Source organism: Chlorocebus sabaeus, chromosome 13, assembly GCF_047675955.1.
Source record: "Chlorocebus sabaeus isolate Y175 chromosome 13, mChlSab1.0.hap1, whole genome shotgun sequence".
NCBI lineage: Eukaryota > Metazoa > Chordata > Mammalia > Primates > Cercopithecidae > Chlorocebus > Chlorocebus sabaeus.
This window is the reverse complement of record NC_132916.1, coordinates 36,785,633-36,808,740: the sequence shown is the minus strand read 5'-3', so window position 1 is coordinate 36,808,740 and position 23,108 is coordinate 36,785,633. Positions and strand designations below refer to the sequence as shown.

The 23,108-nt window shown below is 38.9% G+C and overlaps 1 pseudogene; it reads left to right on the top strand.

The window, feature by feature from the left end:
* Positions 1–4,240: 4,240 nt before the first annotated feature.
* Positions 4,241–5,469, top strand: LOC103240550 (proliferation-associated protein 2G4 pseudogene; annotated as a pseudogene).
* Positions 5,470–23,108: the final 17,639 nt, after the last annotated feature.

Genomic DNA, 23,108 nt, shown 5'->3' with positions numbered 1-23,108 from the left:
TAGATTCACTGCATGTTTTCATGCAGTTGCTTTGCAGGGTATAAGAACATTTTAGTAAATTTCTAAATACATTGTATGTCTTAAATTTTGTGGATGAAATGTATGTATATATTTAGAGCCAGAAGAAAGTTATTTTAATAAATATTAACAATTTCAGAAACTTTATCCTGTGATACATAAAATAATGGCCACTCCTGCCAGAGAAGCTGTCCTCCATATTTTCTCCACATAATATTAATGTTCAAACTGTGCTCAGATATCAGATATGTTTAGCTTTCAATATAAACATTGGCTGGTCATTTCATACTGAAATTAAGAATTAACATGTTCACATATCTGTGAATAGTTTTACTTCACCATGTTGCCATCAATCCAGGCACACAAAGCTCTTCCTGAACTTCCTGGTTATAGAAGAGTATGCTGCTCTGAGAGTAGCCAGGGGGCCTACATGGACAAACCACCCTCATAGGGGGCTGCTGTGGGGAGACTGAAAATGGGTGTTGGTGCTCTGTTAGGATTTTGCTTTGTGTCTTAGTAGTCTTGAACCTCCAGGTCATAAAGCAAATGATTCCCCTTGTTTTCTGGATTCTCAGTCTTTAGGGTTCTAAGTTTTCAGATATATGAAAATAGCTCAGTAAGTGATTTGACTCTCATTTATAATAATTCTAAGTCCATCACTTTATAAATAGAAACTCGAAATTCTGCAGGCATCAGGGACTTCCCCAAACTTACCCAGTAAGGCACAGCCCAAGAAGAAACCAGAATTTACGTATTTAGAGCAAATTATTATAACAACCACATACCACCCCTTTATCCACCATCTCGGGAAAGCAAGTATTCCTATCCTTACAATACTCAACTTTTGAGGAAACAATTATATATGTATGCACTGCATGTGTACTACATATAGTATACAGATATATTTTTTAACTGGAGAAGGTCTCAATTTAAAAGCTTGAAGTGCTTATCAATCTCATAAAAGGAGCAACTCTGTTTACTCATATGCAAATACTATATGATAGCAAGTTCGGCCTAAGGCCTGTATGTGATGACTAATCATAACTTCAGAACAAACCTCCTCCCTAACTCTCTAAGGAAACCTGCTCTGTGGTTTTACATAAGCTGAAATCCATTTTCATGCTCCAGTTTCTCTCATGTCTTTGAAATAACAGAAGGAAAAGAACCCAGTATATATAAGTAGTTTGAGAGCTGAGAAAGATAGCATATGGCAGTGGAAATGTAAGTGTTGCTTTGATTTTGGAAAGAGAAGTGAGAAGGAGTTTTCTTGAGTCAAAGCTCAATTCCACCTGAATGAGGCGATTTATTTTTATGCCACAGAATGAACTTTGTGTGGGTACAGATTTATGCCAAATATACAAACATCTGCACAGATCTCATTAGAGGTTTAGAGAAACACCATTTTCCCATGACAGAAATGGCTATAGATGCAATCATAATAGTATTTTTATTTAATGCAAGTGGGATTTTTTTTCACTCCTAAAAGCACAAAGCATTTATTAAAATGAATTAACTTATTTCCGATGAACTTCACAACATAAAAAGATAGATAGGTAAATGACAAGTTAGCTCAAAATGACGGGCTTAAAATATAAATGGAATAGAGCTCTAAGTTTATCACTTTAATTTAAAACAATCAAATCAAATAAAGAGAATCTGTGTCTTCCAGTACCTCTTTATAAGTTTTCTATTCTGCCATCTAAGTTTTGTAAAACGTTATAAAGTAAAATTTAAAAGCCACTCTCTGAGGCTGCTCCAGCACTCCCCAATAAGCTGTTCAGATTCTTGATTTAAAACATTCTTTCCATCCTGGCTTTCAAGAGAAAGAGATACCATCATCAACACATGTGTGTTTTACAAAATCCCTTGTTCAGTCTTGACTCATTTTAGTGTTTTAAAATTGTGCATATGAACTTTTACTATCACATGAATAACCCACACCTGAATGGGCTGGAAAAAAATCACTATTTTACTTTTATTGCTACCCTAAAGGAGATCTGTCTGCTTAGTGCAGCCCATAGAAGGAGCACTCAACTTCACCAAGTAAAATTATGCCAATATTGTGCACTAGGGTCCAGCAAATGTGTCTGTGGCTGAAAGCATGGCATTAATACCATTTTTACCCATGGTGTCATGGTATACGAAAGCATAAGAATCCATCATAACTTGATCATGAGAATAATCTACAGATCATCAGGCTTTACCTATCTGTGGATACCAATTAAGTCACCTTAACATTAATAGTGAGTATTCGGTAAAGGACATGTTCTTGTTTCTGCTTACAAAGAATCTCAGCTATCTCCACTACAAAGTTACCCCAATTCATCGAGCATTTCCAGGAAACCCTAAGGAGGATTCTTATGTGCTTCCTAAAGTTAGACTTTGCACCATAGCCACCACATGGCATCTACAATATCTGCTTTGCTTTCTCATTGATATCTTCTGCCTATAAAGCCATGGGGAAAAATTCACCGTTGCTACTACTGACTGTGGCCCTCATAACAATGCAGAGCCCTTGCCAAAGATGCTTCCAATGGCACAGTCTTTAAGATCCACAGCAGCGTGCCTTCTATGTGTTTTGTTCTCCACCCTGCATTCAGCATCTACCACAATGCTTGACAGAGAGCAGACATTCAATACCCAAGGAATAAAATCGATTTTCAAAATTAGGTGCTTTTCCTAAATCAGCAAAATTCTTAAATGAAGTTATTTTGTCCCTCTCCACAAGTTATATGACACACTGGGAATTTGTTTTCCATTAGAGTAAGAAAGACCATAGTTCACCAACCCTGGGTAAATGCAGTGATGCACTAAATCATTTTTAACAAAGCACCAGCATGACCATTTGGTGGGGTGTGCTCCCTGCATTCCCTCATGCTCTATTGCACAAATATATGTATGTTCCTAAGCTTCTCTATGTGACCTTGGAATCTTTCACCTCCTTGGGTCATTTGCCCTTTTACCAACCTTCACATTTGATTAGCCAATTTGTAACTTTCCTACAAGTTTATTTATCTTAAATTTTGCATTCTCAAGGAAGTTTTTGTGACCTTTTATGCCCTTCCATTGTGCTCCCATTAACACTCTCTGTTTGGCAGTATCTTAACACTCACCACATGGTGGCCCCACCACTCTCCTGTCCTGTATCCTCCTCCAGACTCTAGACAGTAGACTATGTTCTTTGAAGGCAGTGAATGCTTTCTAATTCACCCTTGTATCCCCAGCATCTCGAATGAAGCTTAGCAGCTCCTTAGTGTTCCATGAATATTGAGAATGACCTATAATGAATCATATAAATATAGGAAATACTTCTTATATATTTTAAACATCTATAAGGCACTTAACAAAGTTGAAGATGATTAATTTAATTAGTCATAGGTAACCATATTGATTGAGCCCTGTTCAATTAGAAAGTCACTTGCTATTACCTCTGGCTGGTCAATATGAAGTGAATTACACCCTTGAACTAGTTTGTTAATACCTATTTAACTGCTATTTTAGCTCATTTTACATCCCAGCTATTTTTTTCTTGTGTCCGATGTAATTCACGTGAAGCGGCTTCATTTTACTCAGTCACTATTGCTTTCATGTCATTCATTCTTTAAACATTTGTTTATTGATTAGGTATTGTGTGCCACCAGATACTCAAAGTACTAGTAATACAACAGTGAACAAGACAAAGTCTTTACTTTCTTGGTAGTTACATTCATGTTGACGAAGGTAGACAGTAAGCAAATAGCCAACATATCAAGAATACAATAAGAATATGAAAGTGCCAAGGTGAAAATATATTAAGGTGCTATGTTAGTGAAACACCAAGGGACTTCAGTTTAGTTAATCAAAAAGTTTTCACTGAGGTTTGAGTTGAGACCTGAATGGCAAGAAAGAGTAAAGAATGGGAAAGAAGCTCTAGGGAAACAACTTTCTAGCTGAGGAAATAACTAATGCAAACACCCTAAGTTAGGAGCCCGCTTGGCATGTTTATAGAAAAAGAATGTCTTTCTTCCCTCAATTCTCACAATTTTAAGGTGCGGTATGCTTGTCTCTTTCATTTAAATATCTGTGGATGATGCTCGCCTGCCTTCCCGCTCCCTTGCTAGCTCGCGCTTTCACTCACCCTCTCCTGGAGGATCCAGGGGCCTCTGACCCCAGCCTGCGGCTAGGAACGGAGGCAGAGGCTGCGGCTCAGGGGAAACGAGGCTGCAGTGGTGGTGGTAGGAAGATGCAGGGCGAGGACGAGCAGCAGGAGCTAACTAACGCTGAAGACCTGGTCATGACCAAGTATAAGATGGGGGGTAACATCGCCAAGCGGGTACTTCGGTCCCTGGTGGAAGCATCTAGCTCAAGTGTATCAGTACTGAGCCTGTGTGAGAAAGGTGATGCCATGATTATGGAAGAAACAGGGAAAATCTTCAAGAAAGAAAAGGAAATGAAGAAAGGCATTGCTTTCCCACCAGCATTTCAGTAAATAACTATGTGTGTCGCTTCTGTCCCTTGAAGAGTGGCCAGGATTATATTCTCAAGAAAGGTGACCTGGTAAAAATTGACTTTGGGTCCGTATGGATGACTTCATCACTAATGTAGCTCATACTTTTGTGATTGATGTAACTCAGGGGACTCAAGTAACAGGGAGGAAAGCAGATGTTATTAAGGCAGCTCACCTTTGTGCTGAAGCTGCCCAATGCCTGGTCAAACCTGGAAATCAGAACATGCAAGTGACAGAAGCCTGGAACAAAGTTGCCCACTCATTTAACTATATGCCAATAGAAGGTATACTGTCACACCTGTTGAAGCAGCATGTCATCGATGGAGGAAAAAAACATTATCAAGAATCCCACAGACCAGCAGAAGGAGGACCATGAAAAAGCTGAATTTGAGGTATATGAAGTACATGCTGTGGATGTTCTTGTCAGCTCAGGAGAGGGCAGGGCCAAGGATGCAGGACAGAGAACCACTGTTTCCAAACGAGACCCCTCTAAACAGTATGGACTGAGAATGAAAACTTCACGTGCCTTCTTCAGTGGATGGAAAGGAGTTTTAATGCCATGCCGGTTACTTTAGGAACCTTTGAAGACGAGAAGAAGGCTCAATGGGTGTGGTGGAGTGTGCCAAACACGAACTGCGGTAACCATTTAATGTTCTCTATGAGAAGGAGGGTGAATTTGTTGCCCCGTTTAAATGTACAGTTCTGCTCATGCCCAATGCCCCCATGTGGATAACCAGTGGTCCCCTGGAGCCTGACCTCTACAAGTCTGAGATGGAGGTCCAGGATGCAGAGCTAAAGGCCCTCATCTAGAGTTCTGCAAGTCAAAAAACCCAGAGGAAAAAAAAAAGAAGAAGAAGGCCTCCAAGACTGCAGAGAATGCCACCAGTGGGGAAACATTAGAAGAAAATGAAGCTGGGGACTGAGGTGGGTCCATCTCCCCAGCTTGCTGCTCCTGCCTCATCCCCTTCCCACCACACCCCAGACTCTATGAAGTGCAGTTCTTCTCCACCTAGGATTGCCAGCAGAGCAGGGGTCCCCCTGCCCACACCCCAGTTCCCCAACCCACTCCCTTCCAACAACAACCAGCTCCAACTGCCTCTGGTCTTGGGAGGCGAGGCTTCCCAACCACGGAAGACTACTTTAAATGAAAAAAAGAAATTGAATAATAAAATCAGGAGTCAAAATTCATCGTCTTCAGGCCCTTCTTTCTAGCCTTTTCTACGACCCTCTGCTTGGTCAAGGTTTGTGACCCTACTACAGAACGGGGCTAAATTAGCCACCACCACTGAAAACTCAGCCGAATGTTTTTATACCATTCTAATGTTAGCATTTTCCCACCTGTTTGGGGCTTTTTACTCTTTTTTACATTCTCCCCAAGTATTTTATCTGGCTTCAAAATTAGGAAGATTATTTTTCAGACTTTTTTTTTTCAGTGTGGCTGATTCCTCATCTGATTTAGGCTGTCCAGTCAGGCCCCTCCCATTTGAGGAGCTGGAGCCTTCATTTATGAAGCGATTCTCGTCTACGCAATGGATCCTTATTTGTCAATCTTTTTTCTTCCATTTTCACAAAGCTGTAAAGAAATCCATCTCAACCTTACCCTTTTCTCTGGAGTCAGTGGGGTCTTCCCTCACTCCATTTTACACAAACCTGAGCTGGAAGTTCAACTGTTTTGTTCCCTGTTTGAAATATTGTGATCTCCCTCTCTTGATAGAAAAACCAAAAACAAGAGGAGTAGACTGACTGGAGATACAACTCCTTGCTTTCTGAAGCTATGGACTTGGATTAAATTGCTGGGGGTTTGTAGGGAAAGGTGACAAATTTCAGTACCTGTGGCATTCTGTCCCAGGAAACTAGGGCTCCTACTAACTTATGAGGTTTTTAAACACATTGAAAATGACATGACATTAAAATAAATTTGAATTTGCTCATAAAAATACAAACTAAATATCTGTGGATAATAATAGATATAAATAAAATAGAAATGGCCTTATCTATAAAATGAAATTTTACTTGCTTTTATTTAATTAAAAAAAAGAAAAAAAAAAAAAAACGAGTTTCTGGCCGGGCACGGTGCCTCACATCTGTTATCACAGCACTTTGGGAGGCCAAGGTGGGCAAATCACAAAGTCAGGAGATCGAGAACAGCCTGGCTGACATGGTGAAACTCTATCTCTGCTAAAAGTACAAAAATTAGCTGGGTGTGGTGGTGCATGCGTGTAATCCCAGCTACTTGGGAGACTGAGGCAGGAAAATCGCTTAATACAGGGAGTCAGAGTTTGCAGTGAGCCAAGATAGTGCCACTGCATTCCAGCCTGGCAACAGAGTAAGGCTCCGTCTAAAAAAAAAAAAAAAAAAAAAAAAAACCACGAGTTTCTGAGGAGAAATCATCAATCACAAAGGCTGAGGAATTGGGCAAGTGGCCTCAAACCTTTTTTTACTGATACATAATGATGGTATACATTCCTGAGGTACATGCAATATTTTAACCCGTGCATACAATGTGTAGTGATCAAATCAGGGTAATTGGGATATACAATGCCTCAAATGTTTACCATTGCTTTGTGTTGGGAAAATTCCAAATCTTTCTTTTAACTGTTTTGAAATGTACAATAAGTTATTGTAACAGTAGTTTCCCTACTGGACTATCGAACACTGGAACTCAACTCTTGATCTATGTGTTGCACTTGGGGATTTTATAATTAAAGCTCCATTGCTACAACACAGAGAGCACCCAAGAGTTTGCTGATCACCTTTAAAACTCCAGTCCAAATGTAGGCAAAATTCCTTTGTGTGCTTTCCTTTCATACTGTTGAGATAGGCCAGCATGACTAGATGTGTTCTCAGAAGGTTGGTATTGCCACTAGACACCAGGCTGGCCTCTGAAACAGACTGCCTCTGTGCAGATTGTTTTCTTCTTTGTTCCAAATCTGAGCTAAAGCTATCTCTTGCCTTGTCACCAACAAATTCAAAACATTCTTCCCTCAAAAAGTACCCACATTAGCTTGATTTGAAATTACCAGCAACATTAATGTAATTTAAGAGACAGACTTGATTCAGAACTAATGGGCAGGACTGTGCTAAATGACACAGTAACTTGGTTCCACCCACTCTATCATGGCCATTCGATGTGACCTTCCTCACTCAAAACCTTATTATAAAAGAATTACTTTCTCAGCTTTCTCTGCTGATAGAGTCTAAGTAGCCAAACACATTCAAGTTATCAAAATGCATATGAGTTCATGTTTTAGCCAATTAATTTATTTATAAAGCTTTGGTCTATTAAATCTTTTGTCCAAAGTGACAAAAAGGAATATAAGGGTGAAGATGAGCTGTACTTCCAAAAGGATATTCAAAACCATTACCTTCACTAGGGATAATTTTCCCAAACTAATTGAAATTTGAATAGAATTCGAGTTGAGCAAACAGGAACAAAGAAAACGGTGGCAAATAATATGATTTAAAAATGGGCAAAGTGCCTGTATAGATATTTCTCAAAAGAAGAAATACGAACGGCCAAGAAGTATATGAAACAATGCTCAACATCACCAATCTTTGGGGAAATTAAAATTAAAACCACAATGAGATATCACCTCACATCTGTTATCTAACATATAAAAGATAAGTGTTGCTGAGGGTGTGGAGAAAAGGGAACCTTTGTGCACCGTTGGTGGTAATTAACGTAAATTAGCACAGCCATTATGGAAAATAATATTGGGGTTCCTCAAAAATTGTAAAATAGAATGACCATAAGATCCAGCAATCTCACTACTGAGTATATATTGAAAGGAAATAAAATCAGTACCTCAAAGAAATATATGCACTTCCGTGTTCATTGCAGCATTTTTCACAAAGGCCAAGATATGGAATCAACCTAAGTATCCACAGACAGATGAATGGATAAAGAAAATGTGATATACATATACAATGAAATAATATTCGGTCTTAAAAAAAAGAGGAAATCTTGCCATTTGCAACAACATTGATACAACTGGAGGACATTACGCTGAATAAAATAAGTCAGGCCCAGAAAGGCAAATCTTGCATGATCTCATTTGTATGTGGAATTTTAGAACGTCAAACTAATCAAAACAGAGTAGAAAGGCGATTGCTAGAGGCTAGGGATTGGGAGAAATGGGGAGATGTTGGTCAAAGCGTAAAAAGTGTCAGTTATGCAGAATAAGTAAGTTCAGGAGATCTGACATACAGCATGGTAACTATAGTTAATACTGTATTTTATTTACTTGAGATTTGCTCAGAAAGTAGATCTTGTGTTCTCACAACAACAAAAAAAGTGGTAACTATGTAAAGTGATGAATCTGTTCATTAGCTTGATTGTCATAATCACTTTACTGTGTACATGTATATCGAAATATCCTATTTAATACAGTACATACATTCATTTCTGTCAATTATGCCTCAATAAATCTGGACAATTTTTAAAAACACAGACAGAAAGGTAGAGGCCTCCAATTTGTAAAAACAATATTAATTGAAGACGAAAATGGGTGTAAAAGAGGCAATGAACTCAAAAGCGAGAGAACTTGGGAGTGAAAGCAGGGGAATACAAAAGTCAACTTCCTTCTCTTCTTCCTCTTCCCGTCTTGCTCTCCTTTCCCTTCTCTTTGCTTCACTCCCTCTTCTTTTCTTTTCTTCCCTTTCCTTTTCTTCCCTTGCTAAATAACTTAATCCAAAAGCTATTGGGGGGGTAGAGCAAGGTAGACATTGGTAAGTGGGGGAAGAGGGACCCAGATCAGTGTTAGAGCTTGAGAAGGTATGGAGGCTCACACAGAGGGGCAGCCTAGCTCAGAATGTGACAGCCCGAGGGTGTGAGGAGAATATTAGAGTAGGAGAGTGGTTCAATATGGGGTAGTAGGGCCTGAGCAGAGGAAGCATAGCATTTGTGTGAGGTGAGATGAGGTGGATATGGCCTAAGATTAGTTACATATGGGGAGATTGATGAAATAAGCAAATATTTTAAGGACTATGAAATCCAAGATTTTTGCTGTTGCAGATAGGAGTTGCAATTATGGAAAAGGAGAAACCTAGAATAAATCTTGTGGCTTTGGTTTGGAATTAGAGGTATTGGTGTGAACATATGATTTTCAATATATATGGATAGATGTATAAATGATGATGTAACTGTGTGTGGCAGATGACACCCGATCAAGTTTATCAAATTTAATGTCCCTAGAGTTACTATAATATAGTACAAATAAAAATAAGGTGCAACGAAAACACTTCTGTGGTATTTCTGCCAAAAATTCATAACTCAAGTCTAATCATGAAGAAACCTCAGATAAAAACACATTGAGGAATGTTCTAAAAGATAACTGACCTGTAATCTTCAAAAGCACCAAGGTCATAAAAGCCAAGGACAGACCAATGCCAACCTGCTCCCCAATGAGAGAGACTAAGGAAACATGACAGCTAGATGAGCATGTGATACTGGACCGGATCATATGGTAATAAAGGATATGACTGGAACACTTGGTAAAACTTAAATAGAGTCTGACGATTAGATGACAGTAATGTCTCAGTATCAGTGTTAATTTCATGATGAATGTTAGTGTTTATGTAGAACCATGTCTTCATTTGTAGGAAATACATACTAAAATAGTCAGAGGGGATTAGATACCATATTAGCAACTTTCAAACAGTTCAGGGGGACAACGATTACCATTTGTACTGTGCTTGTGAATATTATGTGGGCTTGAGATTCTTTCAAAATAAAAAAATGAGCAAATACAAGGGGACAGGTGTAACTGGATCCTACTGTTTTTCACTGCCCTATTTATCTCCCTTCAAAGGAGACACATGCCTAGAATTGGAGCAATTGTCTAATGACTTGATACAAGATATCAATCCACCAAGCATAGTGGTGCATAAAAATATAGGTGCTATCGGGCTCTAGCTGCCATGCCAAGCCTATCCTTCATGAGTTCTTCACTTGAGTGAAAATTATGACTATAATGCTTGATTTTAAAAAAATAGAAATGAAAGCAAGGAAAAATAAAGATGAAAACAATTAGTTGTTTAGCCAGACATATATATTGTCTTTTCCAATCTTCTCAACAACCTTTTTGGGTAAAAGCTATACACAATAAATTGGGAATCCAGTTTGATTCTGTCTTTTGGTTCTCTGGGCTGCTTGATAGGCATGAAGTCCACAGTCATGAATGTGAACTTGCCATGAAGATAATGGGACTCTTCTCTCAGAGAAAAGACAAATACTGCCCAAAGTATGGCCAAATACACTTGCCTTGCAGGAGAATGATTATGCCTTGATATTTGAAATGACGTGTTGTTCTTGTTGATGAAATAGGGGGAAGGGGAGAAAGGACAAAAGAAGAAAATGCAACAACTTAACAAATGCACTTGAAACTCACAGGCACTGCATACTGGAAAAAGATTTGCAAAATGAAAGTTTTTGCCAAAAATGTAGACTGTAGACTAAAGGCAGGACAAAAATAAGGAACTGCTACATTTTATTTATTCAAAAATATTTAAATCGCTGTTTTTATTGACCTCTAACTGGAAAACACCATGCTCTGGAGCAGAATGAAAAATTTTAAAAAGAAAAATTAAAAAGAAACCACAGGTTCTTTCATTTTCCTCATCAGTAAAATTGATCAGTCAACCAAAGAGTGCATGTAATTACAAAACCTTAGAACCAAAAAAGTTTCAATTTCAACACAGAAATCACAACGTTTTCATCTTTAATGGAGTAAAGAAGGTGCTATGGTTTGAATGTTCATCCCCTCCAAAACTCATGCTGAAATATAGTTGTCATCGTAGTGGTGCTGGGAGGTGGGAGCTTTGGGAGCTGATTGGGCCTTGAGGGCTCTGCCTCATGGGTGGGATTAATGCCATTATAAAAGGACAAGTTTGGCCCCCTTTTGCCCCTTAGCCCTTCCACCTTCTACCATGTGAGGATTAGCTTTCCACTTGTCTGAAGGACACAGCAATGGAGCCAGAGACTGAACCTACTGGTGGCTTGACTTTAGACTTCCTGTGTTAGTCCGTTTTCAAGCAGCTGATAAAGACATACCTGAGACTGGGAAGAAAAATAAGTTTAATTGAACTTACAGTTTCATATAGATGGAGAGGCCTCAGAATCATGGCAGGAGGTGAAAGGCACTTTTTTTTTTTTTTTTTTTTTTGGAGACAGAGTGTCACTCTGTCACCCAGGCTGGAGTGCAGTGGTGCAATTTCGGCTCACTGCAAACTCCTCCTCCCAGCTTCAAGCAATTTTCCTGCCTCATCCTCCCGAGTAGCTGGGATTCCAGGCATGCACCACCACACCCAGCTAATTTTTGTATTTTTAGTAAAGACGGGGTTTCACCATGTTGGCCAGGCTGGTCTCAAACTCCTGACCTCAGGTGATTAGCCCACCTTGGCTTCTCAAAGTGCTGGAAATACAGGCATGAGCCACCGTGCCCTCCAAAAGGCACTTCTTATGTGGTGGCAGCAAGAGAAAATGAGAGAGAAGCAAAAGCAGAAACCCCTGATAAACCCATCAGATTTCATGAGACTTGTTCACTATTGCAAGAACAGCATGAGAAAGCCCCCTCCTCATGATTCAATTACCTCCCACCAGGTCCCTCCCACAGCACATGGGAATTCAAGATGAGATTTGGGTGGGGACATAGCCAAACCATATCATTTCACCCCAGCCCCTCCCAAATGTCATGTACCTACATTTCAAAACCAATCATACCTTGCCAACAGTCCCCTAAAGTCTCAACTCATTTCAGTATTAACTCAAAAGTCCACAGTTTAAAGTTTCATCTGAGACAAGACAAGTCCCTTCCAACTATGAGCATGTTAAATCAAAAGCAAGTTGGTTAATTCCTGATTCAATTGAGGGTACAAGCATTGGGTAAATACAGCCATTTCAAATGGGAGAAATTGGCTAAAACAAAGGGGCTAAAGGCCCCATGCAAGTCTGGAATCCTGTGGGGCAGTCAAATCTTAAAGTTCTGAAATGACATTCTTTGACTCCAGGTCTCACGTCCAGGTCATGCTTATCCTAGAGGTGGGCTCCCACAACCTTGAGCAGCTCTGCTCCTGTGGCTTTGCAGTGTACAGCCCCCATCCTGGCTACTCTCACAGGCTGGCATTGAGTGTCTGTGGCTTTTCCAAGTGCACAGTGCGAGCTGTCCATGGATCTACCATTCTAGGCTCTGGAGGATGGTGGCCCTCTTACAGCTCCAGTAGGTGGTGCCCCAGTAGGGACTCTGTGTAGGGACTCCAATCCCACATTTTCTTTCTGCACTGCCCTAGCAAAGGTTCTCCATGAGGGCCCTGCCTCTGCAGCAAACTTCTGCCTGGGCATCCAGGCATTTCCATGCATCTTCTGAAATCTAGGCAGAGGTACCCAAACCTCAATTCTTGACTTCTGTGCACTGGCAGGCTCAATACCACATGGAAGCTGTGAAGGCTTGGGGCTTCCACCCTCTGAAGCAACAGCCCACACTGTACCTTGAACCCTTTCAGTCATAGCTGGAGCAGCTGGGATGTAGGGTACAAGTCCCTAGGCTGCACACAGCAGAGGGACCCAAACCACAAAACCTTTTTTTCCTCCTAGGCTTCCAGGCCTGTGATAGGAGGGGCTGCCACAAAGGTCTCTGACATACCCTGGAGACATTGTCCCCCTTGTCATGTTGATTAACATTTAGCTCCTTGTTACTTATGCAAATTTCTGCAGCCAGCTTGAATTTCTCCTTAGAAAATGGGATTTTCTTTTCTATCACATTGTCAACCTGCAAATTTTCCAAACTTTTTTGCTCTGCTTCCCTTTTAAAACTGAATTCCGTTAACAGCACCCAAGTCACATCTTGAATGCTTTACTGCTTAGAAATTCCTTCTACCAGATACCTTAAATCATGCCCCTCATGTTCAAAAATCCACAGATCTCTACGGCAGGGCAAAATGCTGCCAGTCTCTTTGCTAAAATACAACAAAGGTCACCTTTGCTCCAGTTCCCAACAAGTTCCTCATTTCTATCTAAGGCCACCTCAGCCTGGACTTTATTGTCCTTATTGCTATCAGCATTTTGGGCAAAGCCATTCAACATATCTCTAGGAAGGTCCAAATTTTCCCACAGTTTCCTTTTCTTCTGAGATCTCCAAACTGTTCCAACCTCTGCCTGTTACCCAGTTCCAAAGTTGCTTCCACATTTTTGGGTATCTTTTCAGCAGCACCCCATTCCTGGTTCCAATATACTGTATTTGTCGGTTTACACATTGCTGATAAAGACAAACCCAAGACTGGGCAATTTACAAAAGCGAGGGGTTAAATGGACTTATAGTTCCACATAGCTGGGGAAGCCTAACAATCATGATGGGAGGCAAGGAGGAACAAGTCATGTCTTACATGATTGGGAGCAGGCAAAGAGAGAGAGAGCTTTTTCAGGGAAATAGCCTTATAAAGCCATCAGATCTCATGAGACTTATTCACTCTTGTGAGAACAGCACAAGAAAGACCTGCCCCATGATTCAGTTACCTCCCACCAGGTACCTCCCACAACATGTGGGATCTCAAGATGAGATTTGGGTGGGTACACAGACAAACCATATCACTTTTCAACCTCAAGAACTGTGAGGTGGTAAGTTTTGCTTTTTATACATTATTCAGCCAGTAGTATTCTGCTACAAGAGCACAAAACAGATTAAGACAGAAGAAAAAGAGTATGATTGAGTATAAAGGTACCTAGATGTGTATGTTTCAACTTTACATCCTTGCCACACTATACAGAAGTAGTAGGGTGTGATTAGTTTATGAATCAATGAAGGAAATGAACCTAGATTTCAGTATGTTTTCAGCTGACTGCAATTCAATCTACTTTATTTTACTGGTGACAAGTGTCTACACATGAAAATATTCTTTGTCTATGTCTATTTGTGAATACTCACATATGCCAGTTTGTTTTTTGACACAGAGTTTGGTTTAAGTGTGGCACAGCAGATAGAACAAGTTCCATAAAATGGGCATAATGTTGGTTTACTTTAATGGCTTTGTGAAACAGTTTTAATGCCCATTAAAATGGCAAAAATTTAACTTCTCTTTAGATGATTTGATAAGTATCATAACAACAAATACTGAGATTTTCATAATTACACAGCACTGTATTCTTGATAAGTTAAAAAGAGCAAAGGGATAAAGGGTTAGAGTGGTCTGGGGAAAATTCAGCTATAGAAAAGTTTTTTCAATGTTTTAGACTATTTTAAATTTCAATTGTCCTGCAGTCATTTTGCTTCTGTGTTTCTAGTAAGAGACTAAATTTCAGTTTTAGAAAGTTACCCCTAAAATAACACCTTGTTTTGAAAAGTCAGAATTTAAAATTAGTTAGCAAGTGGATTCATAATTTAGAATTTTCACTAAAGGAAACAACATTGGTGGTTTGTGTGTTTTTATCACAGTTGCCATAGTAATAAAATAAACAGCCCTAGGATCTCACAGCTTCACTGTCATTCGGAATACATTTTTCTCACCATCATTTTTCAGCAATATATTTTAATGAAAGTGATATTATATTTCACTGCAAGTTAATAAAGATCCGACAGCCATTAATTTGCCAAGCATTTGTTTTTAATGGTTATGAAGTTCGTGTCAGAATCTAAAATGCCAGAATATTATCTTCATCAAGCCCTTTAAGGCTAAGCACTCACAGATTACAGAGCAGTACATAATACATTTCTTAACTGGAAAGTTCATAACTATTAACCTTTTGACAAGGATCACCGGAGCTGCCATGCTGTAAATCACCTCCTGGCCTCCTTAGATCCAGAAGGTTGTAAAGAAGAGCCACTGGCCATGGCAGCCTGGCAGGAGCAGCCCAGCAGAGCCCAGCTCAGCAGCAAGAGGTGGACCAGCTCTGCAATGTGCAGCTTCTTCCCGGCTGACTGGACTAATTTTTAAATGAAGTGCTTGAACTCTTTAATCAGCATCACATCACTCTGCAGAACAACTCTAAAAATTGTTTCCATGGTAGCAACTGAAGACTTATTCAAAAGTCCTCATATTGCCTACATAACCTACTTAATTACACAGGAACTACTAAACTGTGTGTATGCATATAAATATATACATTTATATATAAAACTTTATATATTTTATAAATAATTATTCCAGAAATGATTAATGCTAATATATATACTAGAGTTAAACCTTTGTGAAATTACTTGCCAAGTCTCATTACTTTAATAGAATTTAAAAATATATATGCCTATAAAATCTTCAAAATTAATGGAAAAAGACAATAAAGAATGAAAATTCTAATATTTATTTTGTGATCCCATTTGAATTGATTTACAAACTCTGCATAAGCTAAACCTGTATTTTCACTCCTCATGAAAATTACTTCATTATGTGTTTCTAGAAATATTATTTACCTGAAATATAAAAACCAATTATTCTGGCTTTCAAGTCATCTGGATGTTTTTCTTTTTCTTTTCATTTTTTTCTCTTTCTTTTTAATTTTTATGAGTACATAGTAAGTGTATATGTTTATGAGTTACATTTTGATACAGGCATGCAAATCATAATAATCACATCAGGGCAAATGGGGTATCCGTCATCTCAAGCATTTATCCTTTGTGTTATAAAACATCTGGTTATACTCTTTTAGTTATTTTTAAATGTACAATTAAATGATCTCTGACTGTAGTCACCCTGTTGTGCTAACAAATAAGAGATCTTATTCATTCTTTCTCACTACTTTTTGTACCCATTAACCATCCTCACTCCCTCCAACACTACCCTTAGCAGCCTCTGGTAACCATCCTTCTACTCTCTATCTCCACGAGTTCAATTGTTTACATTTTAGTTCCCACAAATAAATGAAATATGCGATGTTTGTCTTTCTGTAACTGGATTATTTTACTTAACATGATGACTTCCAGTTCCATCTATGTTGTTGCAAATGACAGGAGCTCATTCTTTTTTATGTCTGAATTGTACTCCATTGTGTATATGTACATTGTCTTTATCCATTCATCTGTTGATAGACACTTAGATTGCTTCCAAATCTTGGCCATTGTGAATAGTGCTACAGTAAACAGGGGCGTGCAGAGATCTCTTCCATATACGATTTCCTTTCTTTTGAGTGTATTTCTAAGAGTAGGAATGCTGGATTGTATGGCAGCTCTATTTTTAGTTTTTTGAAAAATCTCCAAACTTTTCTTCATAGTGATGGTACTAATTTACATTCTCAGCAAAAGCGTACAAAAAGTTCTCTTTTATCTAGAGATAAATCTATATACATCCTTGCCAACATTAGTTATTGCCTGACTTTTGGATAAAGGTCCTTTTATCTGAAGTGAGATGATATCTCATTATAGTTTGTTTTGCATTTCTCTGATAATCAATGATGTTGAGTACCTTTACATACACTGTTTGCAATTTGTATATCTTCTTCTGAGAAATGTCTATTCAGGTATTTTGCACAATTTTTAATCAAATCATTAAATTTGTTTTTCCTAGAGTTGTTTGAGCTCCTTATATACTCTGTTTATTAACCCCTTGTCAAATGGATAGTTTGTAAATATTTTCTCCCATTTCTGTGGGTTACCTCTTCATTTTGTTGATTATTTCCTTTGCAGTGTAGAAGCTTTTTAAGTTGATGTGATCTCATTCGTCCATTTTGGCTTCGATTGCCTGTGCTTTTGTGGCATTATTCAGGAAATCTGCTCAGCCCAATGTTCTGGTGAGTTCCCCAATGTTTTCTTTTAGTAGTTTCATAGCTTGAGGTCTTAGATTTAAGTCTTTTATACATTTTGGTTTGATTTTTGTATATAGTGAGAGACAGGGGTCTAGTTTTATTCTTTTACACATGGATATCCAGTTTTCCCAGCACAGTTTATTGAATAGAATGTTCTTCCTTCAATATAGGTTCTTGATACCTTTGTCAAGAATGATTTCATTTAAATATATGGATTTATCTCTGGATTTTCTATTCTATTTTACTGATCTATGTACCATGACATTTTGGTTACTAGAGTCCTGTAGTATAATTTGAAGTCAGGTAATATGATCCCCCAGTTTCATTCCTTGTGTTTAGGATAGTTTTGGCTATTCTGGGTCTTTTGTGCTTTCATATAAATTTTAGAATTGCTTTTTCTAATTCTATGAAGAATTTCATTGGTATTTTGATAGGGATTGCATTAAATCTGTAGATTGCTTTGGATAGCATGGACATTATAACAATATTGATTCTTTCAATCCATGAACATGGAATATCTTTCCATTTTTGTGTGTCTTCTTCAGTTTTTTACATCAGTGTTTCATAGTTTGCATTGTAAAGATTTTTCAGTTCTTTAAGTTTGTTCCTAGGTATTTTATTTTATTTGCAACTATTATAAACGTATTATTTTCTTGATTTCTTTTTCAGATTGTTTACTGTTGGGATATAGAAATGCTGCTGATTTTTGTATGTTGGTTTTTATCCTGCAACTTTACTGAATTTATCAGTTCTAATGATTTTTTGGTGGAGTCTTTAGTTTTTTCCAAATATAAGATTATATCATCTGCAAACCAGGATAATTTGACTTTTTCCTTTCCAGTGTGAGTGTCCTTTACTTCTTCCTCTCATCTGATTGCCCTGATATGACTTCTAGTGTTGTGTGGAGTAACAGTAGTGAATGTGGGCATTCTTGTCATATCCCAGATGTTAGAGGAAAGGCTTTCCGTTTTCCCCATTCAGTATGATACTAGCTGTGGATCTGTTGCACATGGCTTTTATTATGCTAAAGTATGTTCCTTATATCCTCAATTTTTTGAGGATTTTTATCAAGAAAGATGTTAAATTTTATCAAATGCTTTTTCAGTATCAGTAAAAGTGATCATACTTTTTTGTTCTTCATTATGTTTATATGATATATTACATTGATTGATTTGCATGTGCTGAACCACCCTTGCATACCTGGGATAAATCCCACTTGGCAATTATGAATGATCTTTTTAATGTGTTGTTGAATTCAGTTTGCTAGTATTTTGTTGAGAATGTTTGCATCAATGTTCATCAGAGATATTGGCCTATAATTTTCCTTTTTTTTTTTTTTTTTAGTGTGTCTTTTTCTGGTTTTGATATCAGGGTAATACTGGTCTTGTAGAATCAGTTTAAAAGTATTCCCTCCTCCTCCATTTTTCAGAATGGTTTGAGTAGGATTGGTATTAGATGCTCTTGAAATGTTTGGTAGAATTCAGCAATGAAGTCATCAGGTCCTGAGATTTTCCTTACTGGAATACATTTTATTTTGTCTTGGTCTCACTACTTGTTACTGGTCTGCTCAGGTTTTAGATTTCGTTATGTTTCAATATTGGTAGGTTGCATGCATCTAGGAATTTATCCACTCAAATAGTTTCCAATTTATTGGCATATAGTTACTCGTAGTAGGTACTAATGATTCTTTGAATTTCCGCAGTATCAGTTGTGATGTCTCCTTTTTCATCTCTGATTTTATTTGGGTCTTTGCTATTTTTTTCTTAATTAGCCTGGATAAGGATTGGTCAATTTTATTTATCTTTTCAAAAAGCCTACTTTTTGGTTTTGTTGATATTTTGTATTATATTCTTCATTTCAAATTTATTTATTTATGCTCTGATCATTATTATTTTTTCTACTAATTTTGGGTTTGGTTTTATCTTGCTTTTCTAGTTTTTTTTAAGATGCATCATTAGATTATTTATTTGAAGTTTATTGATTTTTTATTTTATTTATTTATTTTTTTTGACGAAGTCTCACTCTTGTTGCCCAGGCCGGAGTGCAATGACGCGATCTTGGCTCACTGCAAACTCCCCCACTGGATTCAAGTGATTCTCCTGCTCAGCCTTTCGAGTAGCTGGGATTATAGGTGCCTGCCACCAAGCCTGGCTAATTTTTGTATTTTTAGTAGAGACAGCGTTTCACCATGTTGGCCAGGGTGGTCTTGAACTCCTGACCTCAGGTAATCTCAAAGTGCTGGGATTACAGGTGTGAGCCACCATGCCTGGCCCAATCTTCTTTTTCAATGAAAGCACTTATAGCTATAAACTTGCCTGTTAGTACTGCTTTCACTATAACCTATAGGTTATGGTATGTTATGTTTCCATTATCATTTGTTTCAGTAAATTTTTACTTTAGCATTTCTTGTAGGATCAATCTGGTGTTGATGAAACCCCTCAACTTTTATTTGTCTGCAAAAGTCTATATTTCTCCTTCATGTTCAAAAGATATTTTTGCCAGGTATATTATTCTATGGCAAAAGTTTCTCTCCCCGCCCCTTCAGCATTTTAAATATTTCATATTACTTGCCTGGCCGGTGAGATTTCCATTGAAAAATCTGGTGCCAGATGCATGGGAACTTCACTGTATGTATTTGCTTCTTTTCTCTTGCAGCTTTTAGGTTGCTTTCTTTATCCTTGACCTTTAGGAGTTTGATTTTTAAATGCCTTGAGGTAGTCAACAGCTGGCAAGGCCAACCAGGCTTGCGTCTTCCCCTTAAAGGTGGTGAGTTCCCCCAGGCACTGAGTGGGCCCAGAGTTGCTGTCCAGGAGCCAATCACTGGACTCAGAAACCTTAGAAGTCTATTTGATAGTCTACCGTACTGCTGCTCAGCTGGCACTCAAACTATGTGATGCAGTCCTTCCCACTCTTCCCTCCTCTTTCCACAGGCAAAGGAGCCTCACTGTATGGCCATCACCACCACAGGCCCATGGGGAGTACTGCCAGTCTACTGCAGATATTCCCTTAAAGACCCAAGTACTCTTCACTCAGCTTGCTGCCTGACCTGAGACTCACCGTTCAGGGAAGTGAACTCCCCTGTGGTCCTAGGTAGGTCCAGAAATGTCATCCAAGAGCCAAAACCTGGAACTGGAGACCCTAAGAGGCTGCTTGGTGCTCTCCCCGACTCTGTGGTCAAGCTGGTACCTAAGCTGCAAGACAAAGTCCCCTGACTTTTCCCTTTGCTTTTCTCAAGCTGAAAGAGCCTTCCACTGTAGCCACCACAGCTGGGAATGTGCTAGGTCTCATCTAAAGCCAACAAGTCGCAGAGTCTCATGCCAGGCCCACAGCATACTACCTGGGTATTGCTGCTGGTTACTCAGGGCCCAAGCTCTCTTTAGTCAATAGGTGATAAGCCCTGTTACGACTGAGTCCTTCACTTCAAACCAGCAGGTTTCCTTCTGGCCCAGGGTGTGTCTAGAAATGTTGTCCAGGAGCTAGGGCCTGAAAAGGGTACATCATGACTCTAACTGGTCCTTATTCTACTGTGACTGACCTGGTAGCCAAGGTGCAAGGCAAAATCCACTTTACTCTTCTGTCTCCTCTCCTCAAATGAAGGAAAGGGGTCTTTTTTGGAGCCATAAGCTGTGCAGCCTGGGTAGGAGAAGGGTAACTCAATTACTCCCTTAGCTGACCTAGCTGGTGTTTCAATAGATTGTGTGCCCCCCAAGTTCACTGGTTGAGATCAGTTCAACTCTAAGACTCACCTACGAGTTGCAGTCCTTGTGGCCTAGGCTGCCTTTGGAGTTTATATAGGGCCTCAGGACATTTCAGTTCACCATGGTGTGGCTTGCCAGAACTCAAGTTCCAGCCATTGGGATGAGCAATTCCCCCCAGCTAGGCCCGGTTTAAATACTCCCTCTGTGGGCAGGCATCAGCTGAGTTCAGCCCAGTTTTTCTTTCTGCTGTGGCAGGGCAGCACTGAGGTCAATTCAATGTGTCACAATTGTTGTGCTCTCCTTTCCCTGAGAGTACAGGGTCTCTCTCTCTCTCTCTCTGTGCCATGTGGCTGCTGCCAGGGGGAATGGGAGAGGGGTCAGTGATTCGAGGCTACTTTTCCTACTTTTTTCAGTGCTCTTCCAGTGATATGAAGTTAGAACCAGGGATTGAGTGCTCACCTCACTTTTGGTTCTTCTGAAGGTGTTCTTTTGTGTGTGTAATATTTGTTAACTTGGTGTCCTTGCAGGAGGTGAAGATCAGTGGAGCCTTCTATTAGGTTACCTTGTTCCTCAAGTCATCTGAATTGAAATGTAAATAAATAAGATGGGCATCTGGGGAGAGTGATAGGTCATCTGTATGTCTTTCCCTTTGTATCTAAAGCAGGTATTCATTCTTTCAGTACACATCAATTTAGTCTCAGATTTTGCACAAGATTTTAGATATAAAGCAATGAAAGATAGACAAATAGTTTGTGTCAAAATTGGTGAACACACCATGTGCAGTGGCAGCATTTAATAAAGACAGCAGGGGAAAGCCAAGAGGCTTCCTGGAGATGAAATCTTAGCTGACTTTTGATGGCTGAGGAAGAATCTGCCAAGTAATGTAGAATGAGGAAGGGATTAAAGGCATTCTTAGAAAATAAACAGCATATGCTAAACAAAGAAGACACTTGAAGGAAGTTGAAATAGTATTCGGTAGCTAGAATGTGGGATGCCCCAGGAAAGGCTGTGTCAGGCTGGAGAGAATGGAAGTTAGCCACAACAAGGAGAGACATAGAAGGATTTTGAGGAGGATATGAATTTTCTAAAGGTCATTCCAGTAGCTTTCAAATGATGTACCTAAGAGGGCTGAAGAGGAGGAGACCCATGTAAAAATTAAGAGGAACTAGGCCAAGGGAGTCTGATAGAGATGATGGGTATAAATCTGAAAAAGAAGAGGTAGGGCTGCCAGTTTTGAGTGATTGATTTTTATGTGGGCAGTGAGTGTGAAGAGTAGTTTTAGATGACATCGAGATTTGTATTTGGATTATTGACTTCTTAAAAGAAGTATTTGTAATTCCTTCCTCTATTTTCTCACATTATCCTCATTCCTCAACCCACTGAATTCTAGATTCTACCACTAATCTATTGAAATAACTCATACTAAAAACATATCTGACTTCAATGTTGCTAAATGCAATGGATCCTCACTTTGCAGCTGGGATCATTTGATTACATCTGCATCCTTGGAGCATCCACCACCTACAGCATCTGTGATAACCTATTTCCCCGGGTCTCCTTCTCCTCTTGAGCCTCTCTTCTTCTTAACTTCAGTCTCATGTATCCTACTCCCTGTAGGACTCAGATTTCTCTATGTTACCACAAATGAACGTATCAAATCCTAATTTCACCATTTTCCCATCTGCCTTTCCTCCCAAATTCAACCTTATTTCTTTTTCAGTGCTCCCTGTCTCAGTAAGTATTTCCACAACTAGTCTTAGTTTTCCAAGCCTAACACTGTTTTTTTTTATTATTATTAAATGGTTCATTTCCCTTGAGTCCTATATTCAACCAATGACCATGTCCTATTAATTCTAGCTCCTAAACATTCTCTATATTCCCATTGCCATCAACCTGATACAAACCATCATCAACTCTTTTAATAATCCTTTAATTTCTTGAAATCGCTTTTGTCCCTCTTCATTTTGTTTTCGATACAGCAGTACGTTTCTTTTTTATTGCAAATCTGATTATGTCACTCTGTTACTGAAAATATTTCAATGGTTTTCTATTGCCTTAAAGACAAAATTCAAAACTGGTGAAAAGACCAGTGCCAACCTTGACTATCTCACCACTGCCAACACCTCCACCCCTGCCTAGTATAATTATACCCCTAAGATGTTGGTCTTTAACATTATGGAGG